Below are 27,008 nucleotides of genomic sequence, written 5' to 3'. Positions count from 1 at the left end.
ATCCACTTCCTAGCAACAACCCTTTGAATCGGTGGCTGTGGATCTCCAATCTGACCTCGATTTCATCCTTCTCTTTTCATCTCCTTGAATGATATTTGGGTCTCCCAGCTCTGTGATAAATGTGGAATCCTGGACGCACACTCTAGTGCTGTGGGACTACAGAAAAATTGTGGGCACCTCACAGCCCGGCAGTGGGTGTGAGACAGTCGCCCACACCATCTGCCCTGCCTCAAATTTGTTTTAGGCTGAAAGTCCATTGGAGGTTGAGGTGAGCCAGTTGTGTTTTTTCAACTTGTTTAAACTAGCATAAGGTCACTTATCCTAATGTTTCCCAAATTGTTTGCAATGGGTTTTAAAATGTTTAGCAATATAATCAAATGTTGCTGTTACTCTCTCTTCAAGAAAGATTGGGTAGATGTTGGTAAGGGTGATGGCCTTGATACAGTGCTGAAGGGCGTTTATTTACTACAGAACAAGGCCATAATGTGACACCTAAATGTAGTATATCAGGAGGCAATCACAGAAGACCACAGTGAATAAATAGTGCTATGTAAAAACAAAAGAACAAAAAAAAATAACGTAGTTGGGTGTGGCCTCTTTGGAATGTGTCTTTAAAACGGACTTTTGTTGTTGAATTATTGTCCTGAATTTTGACCTTCGGCCTGGATTTTTGTCCTGAATTTTGACCCTTCGCCCTGAATCTTTGTCCTGAATTTTGAGCCTTTGTCTTGAATTTTTCTACAGTCCTGTCCAGAATTTGCCTCCATACCAGGTGGTCACTGTAGTGATGTGTAACTGGTAGGAAGTCGGGGGGAGAGAGAGAGCTTGAGACGAGCGCACTATGCTATTGCTATCTTGCCGCAACGATTTTTCCAGTGTAATTTAAATTTCACTCAGGCCTAGCCTGCAACCCTTTCCTTTCATTGTATCAGAGGCAGCTGGTCAATAAATAATATCCTAACCCTTTTTCTTTAATGCTATACCGCTTCCCAGTTTATTAGCCTCTTAAAGGTTCCGATGCCCTTCCTCCAAGCGTCCCTTTCCTCATTCATGATGTAGCTTACAAGGTTATGAACAAGAGTGCTATGGACCTTAATGCAAGCAAGGAACTTTGGCTGTATTTTAGTGTTCTACAAGGAGCGAAAGAAGCCCAAGTTCCTGGCCAGAGGCATTGGATCGGTGTCCATGACCATTATGTAAGCAAGGAGAACGTACCTTTACCATTTGGTAGCAGAAACTTTCATAATTGACGTCCAGTGGGTCCTTAACAATTTTGGGTATTAGTGCCATTATCACTGCTGCACTATTAATAATTACAACCTCTACACGCTACACTAGGCCTGGGGTCCCTTAGTAGTTCGCATTCCACTTTCTTAGTATATGGTTTGTGTTGCCCCTAGGCCTATTGCATCCTATTATATTCTACAGTGTTTGCACTACTTTTCTAACTGTTTACTTACCTGATTTTGGTTTGTGTGTATATTTTGTGTAGGGAGTATATCCTCTGAGATATTTTTGGCACATTGTCACTAAAATAAAGTACCTTTATTTTTAGCAACTCTGAGTATTGTGATTCTTATGATATAGTGCTATATGATATTAGTGGTAGAGTAGGAGCTTTGCATGTCTCCTAGTTCAGCCTAAGTTGCTCTGCTATAGCTACCTCTATCAGCCTAAGCTACTAGAACACTACTAATCTACTAATAAGGGATAACTGGACCTGGCACAAGGTATAAGTACCATCCGGTACCCACTATAAGCCAGGCCAGCCTCCTACACTGCACTAACTGCGTTTTGCACCTCCTTTGTCCCCAGATCCTGCGACTCCAGGGGGGTGCTAGCTGGCATCCTGAGGGCTCTCTAAAGTGCTGAGAGCCCCCTCTTCCTCGTCACAGAGTTGAGGTCCTCAGGTCCGTCCTGGGTCCATCCAGCACCATTTTGACGCAAAATGCACTTTTGTCATAGCCAAGGCTTGTTGGTGACTTCCAACACGAAATCTCATCTGCAACGATTTCACGCCGTGGGACATCTTTTGCATCACGCAGGAACCCGCTTGCATCTTCCTAGGGTGCATTCCTGCAGACTTCGACTAACTAGGGACTCTTCTTTTGCACCCTCTTCTGGGTTGGCAGAGGCTCCTGTCCTTCCTGGAACTTCTTTTGACTTCTGGACTTGGTCCCCTTCCTTTGCAGGTCTTCAGGTCCAGGAATCCAGCTGTTGTTCTTTGCAGAGTTGGTTGGCTGCTGCAAAATCCCAATCACGAGGTGTAGTGTGTCCTAAGGAAACTTGCAGTACTTTACTCCTGCTTTTCTGGGCTCTGGGGTGAGGTAATTTACTTACCTTTACTGTTTTTTTACTCTCCCACCAATTCTACCACACTACACCTGTCTAGGGGGGAATTTGTGATTCGTATTCCCCTTTCTTAGTATATGGTTTGTGTTGCCCCGGACCGATTTTCGCCCATTGCAGTCTATAGCATTTCCTGTTGCTTGCATTGTCTATGACTATTTACTTGTCTAATTTTGGTGTCTAGTATATATATTGTGTGTAATACTTAACTCCAGAAGAAGTATTGCCTCTAAGATATTTTTGGTGCTGTCACCCAAATAAATAACTTTATTTTTGGTAACACTGAGTCTTGTCTTTACTTGTGTATAAGTACTGTGTAACTAACTATAAGTGGTATTACATGAGCTTTGCATGTTTCCTAGTTCAGCCTAAGCTGCTCTGCTATAGCTACCTCTATCAGCCTAAGCTGCTAGAACACTACTACTTCACTAATAAGGGATAACTGGACCTGGTATAAGGTGTAAGTACCCAAGGTACCCACTACAAACCAGGCCAGCCTCCTACAGGTGTACACTATTAGAACAACGTTTGCAATTACTCTGCAACTGAAACAGTCTGTAACAGACACTGACACATTTTACATTCTTTGACAATGCATAATGTCACACAATGTTTACTAAATTTCTAGAAATAATGTTTACTACATTTCTAGAAATAACTGTCTGCACCTTTACATCTCTAGATTTAGAAATCATCTATATGCAATTCTTTAATGTAAGCATGAACACAGAAATCTACAGGTGAGTAATGTATTCTAAAGAGAAAGTTTAGTTTTTCTTACTTAATTTGGCAACAAATATTTGACTTAAGCTACAACCTACTTGAAACATACTTTAGCAACTCATACCAGTTGCGCTCACTTGCTGCCCTGTTTAAATGAAGTACTGTTTGCACTTTAAACTTAATTGATAGCTAAACTGTGCACCATACAAGTTTTGCCTCTGTGAATCACACTTATGTTTAGAACTACGCTATTTCTTTTTTGTACATGCACATATGTGCATAGTCAGTCAATGCTCCTTGATTGAGGTTCCTATACTACCTAGAATTATCTAGCGGTTCATAGAATAACTTGAGGAGCAGTAGCTTAGATTATGTCATCACTGGTGTCATTTGAGATGTCACAATCATGTCAGTTAACATATTCAGAGTGATGTATTTTGTGAGGTCATAAACAGTGCATCACAGAGGAGCATTTTATAATTAGCTCCGTAAGCTATATCTGGTGGATATCAGAGGATTTCTTTTTATAAACAGTGTTTATTATTTAACATCTAACTATAACATCACTTAAACCTTTGTTTTTTTTCATTTGCAGCACCAATGTGTTTCGGCTCAGCTGAGCCTTTCGCAAGGTAATGAACCCCATCAATTATAAACAATATACACAAACGTGCACTAAACATAGACAAAAACCTCTCGATAGGTGACATTCATCAAAGTTCAGATTCATTTTTATATTACATCTTATAAATTCCTTATTTCATGAGATTCAGAATAACCTCGTAATACGATAAATACATAGTGTATAAATCTTAAATAAACATACTTGGGTTACTCGTGATAAACATAGAAAAAAATTCTAAGAATATACAGCCATTGCATTTTAAATATTTCAATCCTGCTGGTGAACAATATATTTCCAATTAGTATTATAACTTAAAATAATACTCAAATGGACATCAATCAGCCATACTTTGCCAGTGCGTCATGCATGTGCTGCTGCCAAAGCGAGGCTTATATTTAATGAAAGCATCAATTGTCTTAAGAATTTAAAACAACATATAGACCTTTAGGCAAACATCCCTACCACCAACATTATGCATCTCTCATTTAAGAGTGATATTATTTTCATTAATCTATAAAGTTGAGACCTAACAGTGATCAAAATCTAACGTAAAATCTCCTACAACACATGCATCCCAGGAAGGGGTAAGAAAAACAGTGACAACAATTAATGAAGAAAAAGGCAGAGGTGCATGAATATGAGTCAACCCATTGGGCGTATAGATCCATGTAGGCAAACATAATACCTCACAGCATCTGATAGTAGAGAATGTAATTTGGATCATGAACCTTTATCATAAATGCGTGTTATCAGAATTCTACATTGATTCTCCATCTCTCTCTAGACCATTCCCTGGATGACGTCAGTCTTAAATATAAAGCTTCATCAGTGGTAGAAAAACAACTTCAGTACATAAGTAACCATAAATGTAAAGTATGACTTTCCCATTCCCAACATATATTCTATTAGTGCAGTGCTTCTCATTCTAAATACAAACACCCCAGATACCCCTCACTTTACTCCAATCATTATCTCAGTTCATCATCCAGTTTCTATATGCCTTCTTGGCGCTCATCCAAAATGCACTTCAGGTTCTTCATCCTCATTGAAACCCTCTGCACAGTGGTATAAGCCAGTGTGCTCTCTGCCTTGAATAAGCAGGGCAACAAAATAAAACACTGGCTGTGTGTTCAACAGCTCCACATCCCATCGGACATTGAGCATTATCCGCAATAGAATTTGTCCATTTACAAGTAAAAGAACAAAGTGGCAAAGTACCTAACCTAAATCTAATGTAAAGTGCACGTGCTTAAGGAGAAGCAATCAAGTCCATAAATTGTTCAAATTCATAATGACATTTCAAAGTTAGAAAACTATCAGTTAAGCTAAGCGAAAGAACCTCCGCTAATATTTTTTTAACTTGGACACTCAGCCAATATGCATCCTTCAGAATCTGTACTGCATGTTTTGCGAGGTGATATTAATCTAACCAAAAGTTCCCCAATCCAAGATTAAAAAAGGTTTCTCTGACATAACTACACCACCTGACTTTCTTTACGGTTTGCATACTCATCAGGGCACTAAGCCAAGCTCTATAAGGCCCAAAAGTGTCCAACGTCCTTATCCTGATCCAGTGCATCAATGGCCTTAGGGCGGCTATATGTGAGATAGGGTGAAGATTCAAATCCAGCCTTATAGGCAGAGTAGGGGAGCTTGCCGGTATTTTTAGTAAGGCTTTCAAAAAATAATATTCTGCTTTCTCCATATCATTCAAATTACAATAACCCCATAGCTCTGCACCGTCTAATACTCCACCCCTTGCCTGGGCTTTGTATATTTCTATTGCTGGAGTAATTGCGAAGCTGGGGGATTTAGCAGCATATTTTAAGATACACCCAGATTTTTGTTTTAAACTCATGGGAGACTTCGATAAATGTGCCTGCCATTTATGGGAGTCCTCCAGTCCTAGTCACAGATAATCAAAGTCGGTTACTCTCTCCAGGACCTCTCCTTCCAGACATATCTTCCTCCTTATTTTTTGTTTAGGTTCACCAAACACCATGTATTTGGTTTTGGAAGTATTAATTTCCAGGCCGTGGTTTTTACAAAAGCCCGTAAACTTTTTGAGCAAATTAGTAAGGCCTAAGGCAGTTTGGGATAATAGCAGAGTGTCGTCTGCGAACAGCAAGCAAGGAATCTTCGCCCCTCTATTTTGGGTGCATCACTGACACAATCCATTAGGTGGGGGATACAGGCGTTGATAATTAGTAAATAGAGGGTAGGGGCCAACACACAACCCTGCCACACTCCTCTACATATTGCAATCTCGCCTGTCAATTCTCCTTTTGTCTCCCATCTAATTCTGGCATAACTCCCAGAATACAGTTATTTTATAAGATTTAGCAAAGGGCCTGGTACTCCAACTTTATTCATAACTTCCCAGTGTTTCCTACGTGGGACCAGATTGAAGGCAGACCGAAGATTGACAAATGCAATATAAAGATTCCTAGCCTCCAGATCCACTGATTTCCATTTAATCGTAAGGAAGCGAAAGGCCTGGTCAACCATGCTAATCTTCTGCCTAAAACGTGCCTGTAAGTGGCTCAGTACTTGGTTATGTTCCATCCATTCTTTAAGCCTGCTCAGTACCTGATAGCAAAATATTTTTTGTAAATTGTCAAGGAGGCTAATTGGTCTATAGTTTCCTGGTATGCCTCTCTCGCCTTTTTTTATAGATAGGGACAATAATTGCTCCCTTCCAGGTTTTAGGATGGATGGCACTTGCCAAAACAGCATTAGACACCTTATTAATATAGGGACCCCAGTAGACAAGATCAGATTTATACATGTCCACTGGTATACCATCCAAGCCAGGGGCTTTACCCGATTTGTGGGCCTTAACAGCATTCATAGTTTCCTTCAAAGAAAATGGAGTAAGACTAGATGTAGGTGGCAGCTCTTCAGTGGGTTCATTATCAAAGACAAAAGAGGAAAGCGACTCACAGCTATAAAACTCAGAGAAAGGGATTATCCATTGTTCAGGGGAAATATGGAAGCCAGGTCTCAAGTTTTCACTACGTCCCTTTCTGGCAACAAGGGTCCAAAAACGGTGAGAATCCTTGTCCCTCGCCTCTAGCAATAACTCCTGCCAGGTTGTTTCTTCCCATTGTTGTTCGCTAATCTTAATTGCCGATGCATATGCACGCCTAGCTTGAACTCATGTCTATCTTTTAGTTTTATTGCTCTTAGAAGATTCCTCTTAGCATCTTTGCACAGCTTACCAAACCACCTGTGGTGCGGATTTGCTCCCACACATTTGTTCGCATCACAGGATCTAATAAATATCTCTCTTGTAGCAAGAAAAAGGCCCTCATGCAGATTCATTACCTCATTCGGGGAGCATGGGGAAAAACTAGTGGATAGTTGATGAGAAGAAATTAAGTTACAAAGTTTTCCCCATAGTTTATTTGAGTTCCTGAATGAAATCCATTTCAAAGTACGCTTATTAGAAGATTCCTCCAAAGAAAGAGGAACATCGTGATGAAATTGCGCACTTTTTTTGTGAAGAGCTGCCTATCGTATATTACCCAAAGGGGGGCATGATCACTATTATATTGGTCCCCCACCTTGAGATCTTTAATGAGGTACCATAATCTTACATCAATGAGTACAAGATCACGAGTGCTGCTATAAGACCCTTTAAAATACGTGGGTTTGGCAGGGACATCACATGGAAATCGACTGTTCCCTGGACGAAGACCATGGGTTAATATGAGATCTATGACCTGCAGGGTCCTGACATTGGATTTTAACTGTTTTCGCTGAGATGTATACGGAGGAATATTCTATATCACATCCTCTACCTGTGTAATTTCTAATGTGGAATTAGGTTCCAAAGACACATTGAAATCGCCAGCTACGATGATATAGTGGGTCAGACGATAGTCCATCACAAGGGCATTCAGAATCTGAATGGTTTGAGACGTTTTATTTGGCTGGTCGGGCCTGTTGTACACATTAACACAGAGTAGTGGTTAGCCTAGCTTTGTCTGAATAGACAAGGGCAATATATCAGGTGACTCCACATTCACTTCTGTAACTTTCCCCACCTCTGATATTCTTATCTAGGTGATGAGCCCTCCAGCTGCTCTACCAGCAGAGGACCGCCTAGCTACCTTACAAAAAGAGCAAAACCCCTGTCTAGATACATTTGATGTAGCCCACGTTTCCTGAAACAGAAATATACTAAATGTATCTATATACATCCCCCAGTCAACATCATCTATTTTGTTTCTAATCCCCGCCACGTTCCATGTTAGAAAGTTTGATGTTAATATCTTATGGGCCCTAGGGTTCTTTTGAGAGAGCCCAGAAGAACCCACTCCAACATGACTCTGTGTAAGATGTGAGTTAGATATGTCTTTAGATTGCAAAACCAAGTAACACTAACTAATCTCTAAAGTAGCATCTAGAGATTAAGGAGTACTCCAAAGGGGGGGGGGGGGGGTGGGCAGGATTGGGGAGAGAGAAGACAGCCCTTGTCTTGTTCTTCTAGGTTCTGCTTACACCTTGTCTATTCTAGTCTTCACTCCTCAGATTTTGGGGGAGTATTGGTGCTGTTGGTGAACTGCCAAATTAACATGTTCATTTTAATTAATTTCTGCAATCAACTATTGTTCACATTAATATGTATATATGTACATATGCCTTTTCTACTTACCTAACATACCCCATAAAACAATGGCTTTTGCCTCTCTTCTAATATATGAACAGTTTTATAGTCTGAAGTGTTTGACTGGATTTTGTTTTATAAGAACATAGTGAGGAGAGATAACCAATCAAAGAAGGGACCACCCTCAGCCTCCTTATAGTATTGCCATCCTTTACGCAAGAGAGGGGAGCGTTGCAGCTAACAAACTCTAAATTATATGAGTGTTTCCAAATAACTGGTTTAAATATATACAACTGTGGAAAGGGATCTGCACCCCAGGTAAAATAGTGTGATCCTTGCATCACATGGATTCATTGATAGGATCTTCACCCAGTAGTATCACCAGTGGCATGCTTTATCATTTGATCCTCACCCACCCCAACCCCTCTAGTCTGAGTGAGTGGGCTCAACGCAGTTTGTAAGATGAGCTCTTACTAGGTGCAAGATAAAAAAGCCTTCCGGATCCTACTTCTTGTTTATTAATCTAGTCTTTTAGCCTGGATTAAAAAAAACTGTGTGATGTATAAAAGGTGCCAAGATCCCTAATATCTTTAATTCACAAAGGTTGACATGTTTCAGCCTATCTCAAGTGCCACTCGGGGTCAGCAGGCTTTTTTCGGTACAGACTACATCCGTAAAGTTTCTACTGATTATAATGCTGGTCCACACAGTGCACTGCACAGGAAGCATGCAGTCATACAGACCATATAGGACCTTTTCCAAGTAATGGTGCTGCAGCACCACGGAATCCTAGCTATTAAACCGAATAGTGGATTCTGCGCTAGAGGTCAATGGATCGACACGACATAGGAATGAGGGGATGCCATCAGTGAGGAATGTAAGCATCAACAATAATTAATATAAACCAAAATTCTGAACCTCAAACAATAACCACACTAGTTTATTAAGAAGAATTATAAAATGTATTTCCCTAGATTCACAATGCTAATGTCACGAAAATAACTCTCAAACACGAATGATAAGCATATAAAATTAACAGTGGTTGATTAGAACGTCTTATATGTCTAAGTTTAATCAATCAATCAGTAAATTTCTAAAGCACGCTACGTACCCGTTAGGGTTTCAAGGCGCTGCTATTGGTCGAAGAGCCAGGTCTTGAGGAGTCTCCTGAAGGTGAGGCGGTCCCGGGTCTGGCGCAGGGGGGTCGGGAGGGAGTTCCAGGTCTTGGCGGCGAGGAAGGAGAAGGATCTGCCGCCGGAGGTCTTGCGTTGGAATCGGGGAACAATGGCGAGGGAGAGGTTGGCAGAGCGGAGTTGGCGGGCGGGGACGTAGAAGTAGAGTCTGTTGTTCAGGTAGGCGGGTCCGGCGTTGTGGAGTGCTTTGTACGCGTGCGTGAGGAGTTTAAAGGTGATCCTCTTGTCCCCGGGGAGCCAGTGGAGGTCCTTCAGGTGGTGGGAGATGTGGCATCGGCGGGGTACGTCGAGGATCAAGCGGGCGGAGGCGTTCTGGATGCGTTGGAGACGTTGGATGTCTTTTGCTGGGATGCAAGTGTAGAGTGCGTTGCCGTAGTAAAGTCTGCTACTGACGAGGGCCTGGGTCACCGTTTTTCTGGTTTCCGTCGGGATCCACTTGAAGATTCTACGGAGCATGCGGAGGGTGTTGTAGCAGGAGGAGGAGACTGCGTTGACCTGTTTGGACATGGTGAGAGCGGAGTCGAGGATGAAGCCGAGGTTGCGTGCGTGGTTGGCTGGTGTAGGGGGGGGGGGGGGCCCAGCGCGGTGGGCCACCAGGAGTCGTCTCAGGCCGAGGCGGTGCGTCTGAGGATGAGGACCTCAGTCTTGTCGGAGTTTAATTTCAAGCGGCTGTTTCTCATCCACTCGGCGATGGATTTCAATCCCTCATGGAGGTTGGCTTTGGCGGTGAGTGGGTCATTGGTGAGGGAGAGGATGAGCTGGGTGTCGTCGGCGTAGGAGAGAATGCTGAGGTTGTGCTGACGGGCCAGTTGTGCGAGGGGTGCCATGTAGACGTTGAACAGCGTCGGGCTTAGCGAGGAGCCTTGGGGGACGCCACAGATGAGGTTAGTGGCTTCGGAGCGGAAGGGTGGGAGTCCGACTCTCTGGGTTCTGCCGGAGAGGAATGAGGAGATCCAGTTGAGGGCTTTGTCTTGTATTCCTGCTTCGTGGAGACGTGTTAGTAGGGTGCGGTGGCAGACAGTATCGAAGGCAGCGGAGAGGTCCAGGAGGATGAGGGCTGAAGTTTTGCCGTTGTCCATTTGCTGTCTGATGTCATCTGTGGCGGCGAGGAGCGCAGTCTCGGTGCTGTGATTGCGTCTGAAGCCGGATTGGGAGGGGTCCAGGATGGAGTTGTCCTCGAGGTAGTGGGTGAGCTGGGCGTTGACTATCTTCTCGATGACCTTCGCTGGGAAGGGGAGGAGGGAGGTCGGGCGGAAGTTTTTGAGGTCGTTGAGGTCAGCCTTGGGTTTCTTGAGGAGGGCTTGGATATCGGCGTGCTTCCAGCTGTCCGGGAAAGTCGCGGTATCGAAGGATAGGTTGATGATCTTTCGAAGATGGGGGGCGATGGTGGAGTCGGCTTTGTTGTAGACGTGGTGTGGGCAGGGGTCTGAGGGGGATCCTGAGTGGATGGAGTTCATGATCTTTCGAGTTTTGGCGTCATCTACTTGGGTCCAGGAGGTAAGGCAGTTGGCGTAGGAGGAGTTGTCGGGGGTGGGGTCTGGCAGAGGTGTGGTGTTAAGGCTGTCGTGGATGGCGGCGATCTTCTGGTAGAAGAAGGTGGAGAGTGCGTCGCAGAGTTTCTGGGATGGTGGGACGTCGTTGGCGCTGGGGTTGGAGAGCTCCTTCACGATGCAGAAGAGCTCCTTGCTGTCGTGTGCGTTGTTGTTTAGGCGTTCTGTGAAGTGGGAGCGTTTGGCGAGTCAGATTAGTTGGTGGTGCTTGCGGGTGGCTTCCTTGTGGTTTGCCAGGCTGTCGGTGTGCGTTCGAGAAGCCATTTTTTCTTAAGTTTCTGGCAGGTGCGTTTGGAGGTGATGAGTTCGTCTGTGAACCAGGCTGCTTTTTTCTTTTCTTGGTTGACGGTGGGCCTCTTGAGTGGTGCGAGGGTGTTGGCGCAGTTGAGAATCCACTGTTGGAGGTTGATGGCGGCGGTGTCCGAGTCGGTAGGGTCAGTAGGCGGGTTCTGGGCGAGGGCGCTGGTTAGTTGGTCTTCGGTGACTTTGCCCTAGCGGCGGTGCGGAGGTAGTGGGGTGCGGTGGTGCTCGGTGTGTTTCTTGAATGTGAAGTGGATGCAGTGGTGGTCGGTCCAGTGGAGTTCGGTGGTGTGGCTGAAGGAGATGTGGCTGCTTGCAGTGAAGACTGGGTCTAGCGTGTGGCCGGCTAGGTGGGTGTGTTGACCAGTTGTCCGAGGTTGGTGGATAGTGATGCGGTGTTGGTGTCGTTGTTGTTCTCCAGGTGGAAGTTGAGGTCTCCAAGGAGGATATAGTCCGTAGAGGCGAGGGCGTGGGTGCTTGCGAGGTCGGCAATGGTGTCACTGAAGGGGGCTCTTGGTCCTGGAGGTCGGTAGATGAGGATTCCTCTGAGGGTTGTGTTGGGGTCCGTGTGGATCCGGAAGTGAAGGTGTTCAGCTGTCTTGAGGGTGTCGTCCGTGTGGGTGTGGATCTTGAGGGCGATGGCTATTCCTCCTCCGATTCCGTTGGTGCGATCTCTTCTGGTGATCTTGTAGCCTTCAGGGATGGCGATGGCGGTGTCTGGGGCCGAGGAGTCGTTCCACCAGGTTTCGGTCAGGAAGGCTACGTCTGGGGCGGTGGTGTCGAGCAGGTCCCAGAGCTCGATGGCGTGCTTTCATGCGGAGCGTGTGTTTAGGAGAATGCAGTGGAGGTGGTTGGTGTTGGTTGTTGCAGGCTTCCTTGTTCTGTTGCAGGTGAAGTTGAAGGCGCGTCAGGAGAAGGGTCCTTTGGTGTACTTCTGAGTGGCTTGGAAGCAGGCTGTGGAGGAGCCAGGGTTGAGGGCTAGGAGTTCGCTGGCCGAGTAGCGAAGTCTGGTGGTGCGGGGGCGTGTGGACCAGGGGGGGTGGCGCTGGGCGCGGTCTGGGCGCAGACGGGCTTGCCTCTGGCACGCCTCCGGGGTGCCAGCTGCGCGCGGACGCGCAGCGCCAGCCATTATGAAGGGAGGGGGGAGGGAGGAGCAGCTGGGAGGCGGGAGGGAGTGGCGAATGGGGGCTGGAGGGGGGCGGGGCCGCAGAGAGGCAGCGGCAGGGGAAGCGGCAAGGGGGAGCACCTAAGGGGCGAAAACTAGGCAAAAAAAGGCACAAGAGTGAGAAATAAAGCACAAGTAAAAACAGTCACAAATACGGTAAATGGCACAAAGTACAAGCGGAATACAGCAATCAGAAGGGCACAAATGGGGGCAAGAGCGCAAAGAGGCAAGGTGCTGAAAAGTCAAAACACTTACAGATATGGCGAAAGTGGCACAGTGCACACGGGTCTAGCGAAGCTTATCAGAGCCCACTAGACACCAGGGATGAGGCGCAGGAGGATGCCTGTGGGTGGAGGAGGGCCTAGAACACGCTAGTAGCGGCGTGGGCGGGGGTCAGGGACACGAGACAGCAAGGTGGTGCTGCGGACGTGGGGGGCGAGCTCTAGACCAAAAACAGGTCAGAGGTCGCTCACCCTCGACGCGCAGCGCCAGCCATTAAGAAGGGAGGGGGGAGGGAGGAGCAGCTGGGAGACGGGAGGGAGTGGCGAAAGGGGGGTGCGAGGCCGCAGGGAGGCAGCGGCAGGGGAAGCGGCAAGGGGGAGCGCCTAAGGGGTGAAAACCAGGCACAAGAGTGAGAAATAAAGCACAAGTCAAAACCGTCACAAATACGGTAAATGGCACAAAGTACAAGTGGAATACAGCAATCAGAAGGGGCACAAATGGGGGCAAGAGCGCAAGGAGGTAAGGCGCTGAAAAGTAAAAACACTTACAGATACGGCGAAAGCGGCACAGTGCACACGGGTCTAGCGAAGCTTATCAGAGCCCACTAGACACCAGGGATGAGGCGCAGGAGGATGCCTGCGGGTGGAGAAGGGCCTCGAACACGCTAGCAGCAGCGTGGGCGGGGGTCAGGGACACGAGACAGCAAGGTGGTGCTGCGGACGTGGGGGACGAGCTCTAGACCAAAAACAGGTCAGGTCAAAACAATTAAGCAAATATTCTCCAAAATAATAACTCTGACTAGCAACATCAGAATCGGTAATAATGGCAATGTAGGCATTAGTACAAACATTCAAAGAGTGTCCATATAAATCTTGTGCATTCAAAGTTAATACCCTCACTAACCACAAATTATCATCAACATGTTGGGCTTCATGTGAAAAGAATTTAGAAACATACATTTAGGAAAAAACTCTCTAACTAGGGTTATTTAAAAAAAATAAATATTAATATGCCTCAATGAAATTATGAGTTGCAGCTGGTACCTGCAAAGCAAAAGAGACACATATAACATTACAATACATGTTGTTGTCCTAAAGGGATACTGTATAACAGTCTACTTCAGCAAGGGGACACCATCAGATATGTCTTCAGAGGTTCAGGCCTAACGACAGCTAAACCCACACTGCTAATATGATTCAGACCATCTGGATCTCAGGTCTCGCTTCTCAAATTCTCATCATGGAATCTCAGAATCTCTCTCCTTCAAGAATCCTACTCAGGTTGTTATACTAATCTTCAAAATACTTATGACTGGTCAGTTCATGGGGTGTTTAATATTCAGCCAATAATAGTTCTAATTGATAACCTAAAATGCAACGACGTCACATTAACCAGGACATTTCTCTCAACAGTAACTTTTCCTCTTCCATCTCGTCTGTAACTCCATTGTACCATCTCGTCTAAACTTCTCTTCTCAGGAGGAAACTTTATTTGCTACATTCACTTTCATCCTTGAGGAAGAGACCCTATATTAGGAACATTCTCAAACAATAGAACATTTACCTTATTCAATGCTCGGTTAAAACATGGCTTTGTAAGGCATAATGCAGCAACCCACAAGGGGTAGCTGTGTACACATCTATTAAACCATCGAGTACACCTTTATATAAACATTGAACTATGGTAAATAACCACATCATTTAGTTAAAAATCTTGCTCAGTTAGGAAGAGAAATGAACAATAGCGACCATTTTCAAATGTCACACGTTTTCACATGTTAATTCACTATATAATTAGCATACCATAATCAATAATAAAAACATGTTAGAAAATTCACACTCACAATGGTCTCTGAAACAGAAAAACACAAAAAATATATTTTTTAATGGTAATTACCATCCCTGTTCATGTAGTTGGCTCATGCTTATGCACACTGCAGTTCTCGTGTGCAAAACAAAGCATGCAGTCATGTGAGTTTTCCCGGATGATAGACTTTATATATATATATATATATATATATATATATATATATATATATATATATATATATATATATATATACACACATAAATAAACACACTAAAAATAGATGGCCAACAGGGTTAAGCATGCACACACTAGTGTAAATCAAACCATATGTCATGCCTCTGACACACTTACATAACTCCTAAGTATTCAGGCTCCATGGGGCAGTGGGGGTGGGGCAATCCCTGTAGTCACACTATATAGAGATAGGAAACATAATATTTACCTAATCGTTTCAAGAGGAAGGAAGTTGAATGTCATGGTACACCCCGTGCTTACTACACCAAGGAATATCGTCCTCCTAATCACGTATTCGGCTCCCCGTACAGCTTTGATTCTATCCTGCCCTGAGTCGGGCTGTCTTTTAAGCTGTTTGAGAGAACAAGGCTCAAGTTGTGATCAAGGTCATATGATCCCCATAAGAAGATTGCGTTTCCTATTGGCTACTGGTGCGGTCACATGGGAAAGGAAAGCTGGGAAATGTGGTCCCGCCTCCTAAGAACTGTATTGGCTGAAAGCAGATGTAAGCTGGTAAATGCAGTCCCACATCCAAGTTCAAGGGAATTATTAGAAATGGGGACAAAAAGTAATGCAACCAAAAGCATCCCCATGTTAGAGGGATTCTTATGTGAACAAATACTATGAAAAAATAAGAATATATGAAAAGTATGTGCTAAAAATTAAAACGAAAACAGAAGCAATTCCTAGAAGCAGTGAAATGTGTGATACTGGGAAGATATGCACATTATGCCCACACTTAGTGACAAACAGCAGTCCATATTCAATAATATAAGTTCCAGAGCAGTGAGCTATTGTCTCTTATTTTGTTACTGTAGCACGTTACAACAGGGGATATCATCATTCATTCCTTTATCTACATGGATAATTCTAAATCCAGTGCTGCTTCTTCTGAAATAGAATTATTCTCCACATTCCGTGTCTCTGCTGCGACATGTTCTAGGATCACCTATTGATGGTCTTTAACCGAGTGTCCAGTATTGATGTAATGTTCTGCCATTTTGGTGGTGTTGCATCTACATCTGATGTTGCTCCTCTTTTCACAGATTCCCGTGCTGACCTTTTGGGTCGTCATACCTACATAGCTATTTTTTTAAAGGAAAGCTTATCAGATATATCACTTGTTTGCGGTTGCAATTAGTGTGGCACCATAATTGCCACAGAGTATGTAAACCTAGGTCAATTTCCTTCATAGGTGTGCTCAAATGACAGACGATGAAATGACCACATGGGTATGTTACGTCTGGGAGGCCTAGTGTTCTGTGGATCGTATTTGCTTGTTTAGCAATGATTTTAGGTCTGGTGTTTACCAATATATCCCGCAGGTTTGTAGCTCTTTTATTAGAAAAGAGAGAGTAGTCCCATTGTCTGGGTCCTGTATTTAGAATGTGTCCATTTTGCGTAATGATCTTTTTGATACAGTTTGAAGCGAGGTTATATGTGGTGATCAATACCAGAGGAGGTTCTGTTTTTTTCTCTTGTTGGTGTTTCTAGTAGGGCATCGAGGTTCTGGTTTCACGCATGTTTCTTTGTCTTCTGAATGTTATTATCAGGTTCTATTAATTTGTCTGACAAATAGTCAGCTTGTTTCTTAAAGTCATCTAGGTGACTGCAGTTCTGCCGCAGGCAGAGAAATTGGCCATACAGGTGATTTTCCAACAGTGGACGTGGGTGAAAACTGTCAAAACGTAACAGATTGTTCTTAGCAATGGGTTTCTGATGAATATTCGTCTGCAGGGTCCATCCGCCTGGGAAAACATCCACATCCAGGAATGTTAGTGATTCCTTACTAATGGTACGTGTAAATGTAAGATTCCTATCCAGGTTATTGAGCCAAGTAATAAAGTTGAGGGCAGTCTGTAAATTCCCTCTCCATATAACAAGAATGTTATCTATGTACAACTTCCAAGTTGAAATTTTGTTCCAGTACGGGTTGGCCTCATGTCAAATGTTTCTCTTTTCTAGATTTTGCACATACAACACTGCCACACTTGGGGCGAAGGTACTCCTCATCGAGGTACCATGTGTTTGTGGAAATAGGGTACCAAAATAGTTTTTTGTCAAAGTTACATGCAAATAGTCCATCCCAAACTCTCTCGGGTGGGGTAGGTCCATTCTACAATCTCAAGTTCATCTCTCATGACCTCTAGGGTTTCCTCCTGGGGAAGGCTGGTGTAAAGGCTCTCTACATCTAAACTCATTAGGAGGTCTAGTTGGTCATCAAATTCAATATTTCTGATATGGACCAAAAGATCCTTGGTATCCTTTATGTATGTCTCTGTCTTCTCTAGTGTAGGCTTAAAAAAAGAGTCACAAAATTGTGACAATTGTTCCAAAAGGGAGCCTATCCCTGTTACAATAGGCCAGCCTGGAGGTGGGTCGCGATTTCCATGGACCCTCGGCAGAGTGTAAAAATACGGTATTACCGAATTGGTGTTTCTCAACAAATCCCCCTCATGCTTTCTGTAAAGGATGAATTTTGATTTAGACTCTTCTTTCATGTGTTTTCTATTTAACTCCACATTTTTTTTTTAAATAATGTATAAACTCTCTATAAAGCGTTCCCTATTTACACTTTACAATGCTTTTATAAAAGTCAGCTCCTAACAATTCTTTTGTCTTTCTTTTCAGAGCTAAATGCGTGACCAATAACGACTTATGAGGAAAGAAACTAAGGAGTTCTTAACATTCTCCTGAAGGGGTATTTGGAGGTAAGTTGAATGTAAAGCACTGCTAAATGATTGTTCTCATGTAGGTGAGTAGTGTTCAAACTCTCTCAGATATATTTCTTTCTAGAAAAGTAGTGTTCAACACTGCTGGAAAGTGTTCCTTGAAGGAGAGTTGTTCAAATATTTTTCTACTAATGTCAACAAAATGTTTGATGCGTCTTCAAGATGCTAGTTACTGCCCGAAAACACTTCCCAACGACAACCACAAAGACTAAAAGCTCTTCACTTGAGGAGACAAAGCAGGCTCGAAGTAGAGACGCTACCTGACAAAGTTCTCTAGTGAAGTACGGTGCTTGGGAGCCAGCGCGTCTTTTGGATCTACTCTTGCTTAACCCATCGCAAGAGTTTTTGATAGAGGAACAAATAATTCATGCCAGTGATTAGCACTCTGCAGCCATATTGAGGTTCCTTTCAGGACATACTGCGCTCTAGCTGAATGATTTGGCATATTTGGTGGGTTGTTTCTGTCTTGCCAGGTTATTGAGCATATGACATTAAATGTTTTTAACTTGTTCTTTCTGTGAATCATGACAGGTGTCCCTCTCTTGGTATACAGGGGGCACTGAAAACAATCTTTCACATTGGCTACAGCCTGATCGGTGCACAGCTGAATCCTCACACAGGGAATCCTCATGCTAGGGGTCCCCACTGGACCCCACTCCTTCCAACGCTCTCCTCGTCCTCATAAGGCAAAAGGTCTTGTCAAGCAGGCGGGTGCTGGTGCTCCAGGGCAGGTGATCTTGGTTTCTCTGGGTGCTGTCTTCTCACCCAGCAGGGAGACTAGCAGGCCTTGACCCCCATTCCTGGTCACAGGTAGAGCTTTTGCAGAGCTTCCCCTTCTCACACAACTTGTCTGGCTGCTTGGTAGAGGAAACATTTTTGTGGACTTAATGTCTCCATTTTATAATCCTTTTCCAGATACCAAATGTGATTTACGGTCTTGGCCTTTGAAGTTTTATGTTGGGATTGTTTCTTTTCAAGTGTATATTTCTCCTTTTCATCTTCCTTCATGGAAGAGGTCTTCCAAAGCAGACACAACTCTGAAGCTAATTGTCCACAATGCAACTCATGGGAGTGACTAGAGATCACATCTGCATGTCAGTCGCAGTGATGTGTGCATTAAAAGGTTAATCCGTTATGATTCTCTTATCAGCCAGAGTTCCTTTCCCGAGATGTGTCCAGGCACCTTCCTTGTGATGTATCACTGAATCAAAGAGCAGTGTTTTGAAATGTAAAGGGAGTCTCTTCCTTTTCCCTCCACTGTGTCTCCACCCAGCTTACATGAATGCAGCAATAAGCAAATCTGTCTGGGGGATTCCTTTCTTCCTTATGCATTTGCCAGACAGGCCTGGCCCAAAATGGAAACCAGAGTCCTCCATCAAATGTATTGTTGCAGGCATACTTCCTCAGTGTACATGTATAGTACACTTTCTGTTCAGCACTAATAGCTCTGTGCATTATAACCTCACATGTAAGCATGCATTCAGCACACAATCTCTCTGTGCACACTGTTCACCACTGACAATTTTCTATCCTTAACCAGGGTGTGTTATTTCCAAATACACACACTGCCAGCACACATTCTCAGTAGGTGTGTGCTGTACAACTCTTCACCCTTCATGTTATAAACTTCATGCAACCAAACATACATCCACCACATGCTGTCCCTACACGCACACACTGCACAGCACTACATCTCTCATGTAATATATTCCTCGCAGGCATACCCCAGTATCAGGCACGATAAATTATCCTGCACCACCTCACTCGTGCTGCTTAACTCCTGGTGAAGGCAGTACACATCCACCACTGTTAGGGTTTCGCTTTGGGTGCCCTTCACTGTCCAACAAGACTGCATTTCCTGAGACAGGCCTATTTCATAGCGCACACATGATCCACGTTTGTCTATGACAAAAAAATCAGCATTAGGGATGGAATGTTATCAATTAAATGATGGCCATTACCGTTTACTGTGACAAATTTAAGATGTTGTGGAAATGAAATAGAAAAGCTATACAAGGGGGCAACAGAAAGGCAATCTGTCCCCCCAGGATTTAGAGAGGAGGTGTCTAAGCGATAACTGCTGTGAAGAAAATAAATGTATACTGTTTTAACTAATGTTTACGATCTTGCAGGACTCTCGCAAGATTGTGAATAATAAAAAGGGGTATATACGTTCTGAATCAACTCAGTTAGTGAATTGCGTATTGTGTTTATTGTTTTTGTGAGGAAGTGTGTAAGAGAAGAGTACTGTGATGAGTAGGTGGTTAATTCCTATTTTCTAAAAAAACATTACGATCTTGCAAGACTCTAGTGGGATTGTGAACAGTAGAAAGGAGTAGATGATCTTTGAATAGACTGCAGTATGCACACTTGCTACTGTAGGAAGCAGTATTAATGGAGATGGTGTTTGTCAGAGTGTACTATTTAGGCCCAACGGCTTTGTGGTTTTGAGTAGGGTATAGTCTGTTCCCAAACCCTGCTATAAACATCAATTATCAGAGTACTGTTAGCAGAGAAGACAGTCCTTCTCCACTCACTACTAGTTAAATCTGTTTTGAGAGAGGTCATAGTGGAGAGACCAGTCTTACTATGCACACACTGCTACACACAGCCGTCGTCTGAGAGAGAGAGGTCTGAAAGGAGAGGCCAGTCCATTCACACACACCTTAATCTGCTAACCCATTATCTGAGAGAGAGGTCTGACAGGAGAGGCCAGTCTATGTACACACCCTAATATGCACACCTGTCATCCGAGAGGTCTGACAGGATAGGTAGTCCATGTACACACCCTACTACACACAGCCATAATGTGGGATGGAGGTCTGACCGAAGAGGCCAGTGCATGTCCACACCCTAATACGTACATATATCCATCATCTGAGAAAGAGGAGTTAGTGGAGGAGCCAGTTTCTCTTCCTACACTCTACCGTACATTCCTGTCCGCTGAGAGAGAGGCCTGGAAGAGAGGCTAGTCCATGTACACACTCTACTATGGGCACTAATTATCAGAGAGAGAAGTCTCACAGAATAGGTCAATCAGTGAACACACACAAATACGCCCCCTTGCCATCTGAGAGAGATATTTGGAAGGAGAGGCTAGCTCATGTACACACCCTAATACGCACAGCCATCATCTGAGACAGAGGACTGACCGAAGAGCCCAGTCAATGTACACACCCTAACGCATACCCCTGTTAACTGAGAGAGGACTTAATAGGGAGTCAGTCTCTTTCCATACACCCTAATACGCATATTCACCATGTCCGAGAGAGAGAGAAATCTGGAAGGATAGGGTAGTACCTGTACACACCTTACTACGCAGACCCATCATCTGGGAAAGGTCTGACAGGAGAGGCCAGTCCATGTACACATTTTAATACGCACACTCAGAGATGCATCAGCAGAGAGGCCAGTTTCTCCTCCCACACTCTACTGTGTATTCCTGTCATCAAAGAGAGAGGTCTCATTGGAAAGGTCAGTCTCTCCACACACCCATCATCTGAGAGCGACACCTAGAACGAGAGGCTAGTCTATGTACACACTTTACTATGGACACTAACTACCTGAGGGAGAAGTCTCACAGATTCATGTACACACGCCATCTGACAGAGGTCTGGAAGAAGAGGCTAGGCCATGTACACACTCCACTACGCACACTCATCTGAGAGAGCGGTCTGGAAGGAGAGGCCACTGCATGTACACACACTACTACATCTGCGTTTGTGTTAATAGAGGCATCTGTCATTCCAGAGAGACATGTTTGCGCTCACTAGACACTTGCGAGATACAGAGAAATACACGGTTGGTTGTAAGTGTTCGGTTGCTCCCACATTTGCAAGAGTCCTGCATGATTGTATTAAAGAACTCAAAGTACCTAGAGTAGAGAAAATCTGTCTCTAGATACAGGTTACAGTGCAGAGTGTTGTGTATTTGCAGACTATAGTACTAATACTGTATTATACACAGCTATTAGCCGTGAAATATGTTAAATGTTTGAGCTTGTGAGCATCTTGCGAGAGTTGGGTAAATACATGAGTGGAAGAAAGTGTTTGAGAACTCCTGCTCTTACATGCTCTTACAAAACCCCTATGGGTGTCATCATTTCAAAAGTAGAGGGAGTTGTAACATAAAAGTATCACATTAAATATAAGCATTTAGTGCCTTTGACAAGAGCTGTTATATTGATAGTGTGGAGTGTGAGATACACATAGAACTGGATGCATTCTGTGATGTTACAGACGAAGATGACGTTCTGTTCTGCAGTGCACCCCATCTATCCTATAGACAACTGGCATATGAAACCGGATGTTATTGTGATATATAGAGCCCATGCCATAGTCACAGTGAAATGCAGAAACTGTTTTATTGACCTGTTTTCAGGACTTGTCAATCTTAAAACAAAACTCTTTTGACCACTGCCATTTCTGCCTTTGATGTATATTAGAATATACACAGGCAGTTTGAGGAAAGAGGCATCAATTGAGAACTGGTCTCTTCGTTTGGATTTTAAGCACAACACCCGTGATTAAGCCTAGGTCATTGCCACCATGGTGCACTATCATCAGATCTGGGTGCTCACAATCCCATTGGTAACAATTGATGCTACTTCATATCTTTATGGCCAATCTAAGTTATGAAGTTTGGAAGTCCAAGATTCTTGTCAATACCAGAATGAATGCCATATTCTATAGCCCAGTGGATGAAACTGTGTCCCAAAATTTAGAGGCCAGCCATGATGCTGTATTGAGATAGTCCGAAGAGGAGTGCTCAGCAAAATGAGTAACCTTCAGGAACAATATGGAGCTATGAGGACAGGGAAAATGGGAGGGTGGCAAAATAAATGTAATTGTTAGGTTTTTGGCTGTTACCAAAGTAAGTTAGGTTGTATCCAACTGCTGTCTGAGTGGTGCACAGTTATTTGATAAATTGTATCAGCTATTTCATTGGTTGAGTTTAATTATTTGGTACCATCCCACAAGAGTTTTGCAAGAGTCATTGGCAAGCTTCAGCAGGTGAAGCTTTGATGACTGGGTACTCGTACGATCCTGCAAGAGACTTGCGGGTGTTCCATGGAACTTAACCGGGTGACCCTCGCACTCAGTCTTTCTTTCAATCTTGCAAGAGTCTTGCAAGTCGGATTTTACAGGAAGAGAAAAGAGCGTGTTACCACAATACCAGTGCCATTACAGTCATAAAGCAATAGAAGTAAGGCACATAGTCAAGATGAATTAAGAAGGAAAAATAAAAGTTTACACAAGCTATTACAGGGGATAATGGTACATGTATTATGAAATAGATACATTTTCTTCTGTGAGTAATCCAAGAATTAGATTATATTAGGGCCTATTAATAGTTCACTTTCCCTCTTCAAATTTGTTTTTTAAAGCTTCAATGTGATTGACTGGAATGCTTGACGGTTCATGTACTTATGTGTTGCATAACCTCAGACACCTGAGATTGCCTTTGGTGGTTTGGAGGTGAGTCGCGTATAATCTCTCTGACTTCTGCTCAGCAGTGTTCATTTTACTTTTGATTAAAAGTGACTGGTGTCTTCAAGACACAGATTGTACAAATTTACTCTAATTTAATTATGAAGTCTGTGACTAAATATTGAAAAAAGAATACATTTAGAAAGAAGTTTTAATATATTTGTTGTTTGTGCCAGTATTACTAATTTGGATTTTTAAAATACTAAATAGAAATTAAAAGTGCTTGCTACTGAACCGTAGCTGATTATGTTTTTGAAGTATTGTTCAGTTCATAGTGGTCTATGGAGATAGTTTTAATTTAAGATCTAGATGTTTCTCAAACATAGTTGATGTATATTCTAAGTTCAGAATTTACTGTATATATATTTTTGGACAGTAGGTATCCTAAAAATATATATTACAGTGATTTTGCAGGAAAGAGTGTGTACTGTGTGCATTGAGCCATAGATTCAGGTCAGTAAGAGAAGTTATGTTTGGACAATGAATGATTTTGTTTTTAAAGTAAGTGTTTAACTCTGAGATTTCATGCTGCACAAAGGTATTTTGTACAGAATGTATGTTAACATTAAAGTGAGTGTTCATAATCTGTAATGTATGATGCACATTAAAGGTTTTTATCAAATTGCACTTTGTTTGATCTTAAGTTTGTTAAAATGTATTGTATTTTGCAGTGCGATGAAAGAGGGTACTGTTTCACAAAGCCCTTCTACATATAGTTTCCTGACTGAAAAAGTTTTATAGAAGGATGGGTTTATGGTAAAACCGTTTTGCAACCAGCATTTAACATGTTGAGAGGTTTCAGTATGTAGGCCATTTTATTTAAAAAGTGTTTGATTGGTACTATTATAAATTATAGCAGAATGTTTTTCATGCTGTATCTAGCATGTGCTGAGGTGTCAGTGGTGAGGTTGTTTTATAAAGTGTTTTACTGTTATGAGGTAATACATTTAGACTGTATACACTTAAGAGAAGGAGCTTCTTTTCCTTGAACATGAATTGTATATAATGTGAGACTTGTTAATGTGTGATAATTGAGGCAACATTTTCCATAAAGATTTCTATATGCATCTATTGTCTTGTTCAGAAGTGTCAGCACATAGATAGTTCTTTCTGATCTGAACCAAACACTCTGTTCGCTCTGAGAAAACATCTGTTGATAGATATGGGTCTGTTACTAATTCACTTCACACCTAGCATCTAACTTGTACAGGGCTGTCAGGAGACATGGTTTGCTGTTTTAGATGTGAACTATTCACTCTGTCTGAGCTTGATTAAAAGGGAGTTAGTCTTTCATGGACCTGTGCCACAACCAAAGTGTACTCTGTTTAATTGTGGTAGCAGATGGCCTAGTTCTTGTCTATATCTTTGGCACCATTTGATGAATCTTCACGAAATTTTCCACAAAAAAAAGTGTTGCAGTGATTCTTTTTTTGCACGGACAGTTTCAGAGTGATCCCACAAGTGGGGGCTGAGAAAAAAGGGGTAAAAAACATTGCATTTCCATGTTAATTTCGATAGGATTCTTTAGACAAGACTACAGGCCGAATCACTGGACGGAATTACACCAAATTAGGCAGAAAGCTCGCTGTCGGTACGCAGATTACGCTTTTGCTTATTTGGAGTAAATCAGTTCAGTAGTTTTTGAGAAATTCAGGGAAATTCAAATGTGTATATCCCTGTCCGCGAAGTATTCGCGACCAAAGACGAGCTCGTGCAGGGAAATGCACAGCTCTGATTGACTGCCAACACTTCAAACCAGTGTTGGCTGCCATAGAGTCCCAGAAAAAAAGCCCGTGGCCCACCGCTGTCCTGGGGACCACCACCTCCTCAGGGGTTTTGTTTATGAATATGTGGGTAGGAGCCCACAGCCCTGGGGACCGCTACCTCCCCAGGGCTTCTAATTAAAAACATGGGGGGGCACAGCCCCCATGCGCCCCGTGGACATGCCCTCCTCTGGCAAAGTGTTAAAAAAAAAAAAAAAAACAGAAAAGGGGTCCCTTTGGGACCACCAAACACTGGGGACCACCTGCCCGCTGGGGCTATTCTTGGAGGTGGGCCGCATAGCCCCCCTCATGGAGTTACAGATGGCCCTGGGGACTTCCACCCCCCAGGGCCGGCTCCTGCTGTGTCCCGGGGTTGACAACAGCAAACACACTGCTGTTCGACAGTGGGACCTTAAAGCAGGTCCCACTGTCAAACAGCAGAGGTTTCATCTGTCTCTTGCACACGTGCAGCAGACAGATGAAATGCCGGTGCTGCTGTGCAGCAATGGCACTGCAGGGGAAGCCTTAAGTGTCAGGGAGCCCGTAAAGGGCTTTTTGGTATATAAAATAAAAACAAAATACAATAAATTAAGAAAAATGTAGGGGTCGCGGCAGAGCCTTTGAGGGCTCCCTCGCAGTCCCTGATGCTCATAAATTCTAAAAATTAAATAAATAAATAAACCCCCCAATAGCTCAGCGTGAAGGTCGCGTACCTTAACTCTGAGCTTTGGGGGTTCAAGTCCAGCCGGGCTCACTTCCGTTTTTTCTTTAAAAAAAAAAAAAGTATTACAAAAATATATATATTTTAATTTGGAGACAAATAACTAATTCTAAGGATATCAGACATCAATACTTAAACTGTCTCTCCCTCTTACTTTCTTTCTCTCTCTCAATCAATTCTCCCACTCACAGACCCACTCACACTCACGCACCCACTCAAAGACCCTCATGCACTCACTCACAGCCCCAGTGAGACCCTCCCACACCCACTCAGACAGTTAGGCACTGCATAGTTTTCCAGGATCTACCATTGGTTTCACACCCATTTCTACCCTAACTGCAAAGAGGTTGAAACCACAAAAAATAGGAAAAATGGGCTATGTCCCAGTAAAACAACAAAAGTGGGTTGAAAACGTGGTTTTCCGATTCAGGTCTGCTTTTTCCTGAGAGCTCGGAAGATGGTGATTTTTGGACGGCAAACTTTGTTGATGCCATTTAAAGGGGCAAAAAACAAACACTTTATTTTGCAGCACTTTTTTCCCATTTAAAAAAAAAAAACAATGAATGAGCTGTATTTAGGCTAATTTCTCCAGGAGAATCCACACTCAGGCTACCTTTTGACTCCGCATGATGTTGGGGAAGAAAAGGATGCAAATTTGGCATGAGTACCTTTATGTGAAAAAACATTTATAGGGGCCTAAGCATGAACTACCCCAAATAGCCAAAAAAGGGCAACGCCATTTGCAGCGTGGGCTGAGCCACGTGTGCCATTTTCATGCAAGCTGAACAACGCTTTGTAAACCATCACTCTGCCTTAACCACGCCTATATATGATTAAGGCAGAGAGAAGTCTAGCTGTGCGTATTGGTGGAGAGAAGAAGAGGAAGGCTCGGGAGAGGTAAGTGGGGAGTGGGGTTGGGGCTGAGTTTTTGGGGGATGTAGTTTTTAGGGATAGTGAGGTTTTAGGGCCAGGGTGGCGGGCGGAGGGGCATTTTTCAGGGGTGTGGGTCAGTTTTAGGCCTCGGGTAGGGGAAGGGGTAATTTGAAGTGCAGGTGGAGTCGGTTTTAGGGCTGAGGTTGGGGAGTCAGGGTAGTTTTAAGGGCGGGTCAGTTTTAGGGCCCAGGGTAGTTTCAACAGCAGGGGTAAGGAGGTCAGTTTTAGGGTTCAGGGGAGTGGGCCTGAGGCTGGGGTAGTTTTTGGCAGGGGGCAGGATTTTAGGCCTTAGGGCAGGGGGAGGGTAAAGTGGTAGTTTTAAGGGCTGGGGCAGGGTTGGTTTTAGGGCTCAGGGTGGGGGAGGGGCAGTTTTAAGGGCTGGGGTAGGGTGGATTGCAGGGCTGTGGTATCGGGAGTTAGGGCAGGGGGGCTGCGGTGTGCCGTTTACCATGCATATGCAAATTCATTGTAAAGGCAAGCGCAGTAAATGTATGCGTGGTCGTGTCATACAACCACCAAAAAAGGCTTAGCACTGTGGGGGGAAAAGGCCTAGCAGTGAAAGGGTTAAAAATACATTATGCCTCAAAT

The 27,008-nt window shown here is 43.7% G+C and overlaps 1 protein-coding gene across 19 annotated transcripts in view; it reads left to right on the top strand.

The window, feature by feature from the left end:
- The window catches only part of PPP1R13L (protein phosphatase 1 regulatory subunit 13 like), a 680,831-nt gene that overhangs the window by 170,978 nt on the left and 482,845 nt on the right, over nucleotides 1-27,008 (top strand). For 11 of the 19 annotated variants that reach the window (XM_069207781.1, XM_069207770.1, XM_069207771.1 and 8 more), the window contains exons 2-3: nucleotides 3,668-3,704; nucleotides 17,414-17,493. The gene's annotated coding sequence lies outside the window, so the exon portion shown is untranslated. The remainder of the gene's footprint in view (nucleotides 1-3,667; nucleotides 3,705-17,413; nucleotides 17,494-27,008) is intronic. The other 8 variants (XM_069207788.1, XM_069207780.1, XM_069207769.1 and 5 more) reach the window with 1 other exon arrangement.

The sequence above is a fragment of the Pleurodeles waltl genome, chromosome 9, assembly GCF_031143425.1.
Source record: "Pleurodeles waltl isolate 20211129_DDA chromosome 9, aPleWal1.hap1.20221129, whole genome shotgun sequence".
Taxonomy (NCBI): Eukaryota; Metazoa; Chordata; class Amphibia; order Caudata; family Salamandridae; genus Pleurodeles; species Pleurodeles waltl.
The sequence above is the reverse complement of the archived record's forward strand: the minus strand, read 5'-3'. Positions and strand labels throughout refer to the sequence as shown.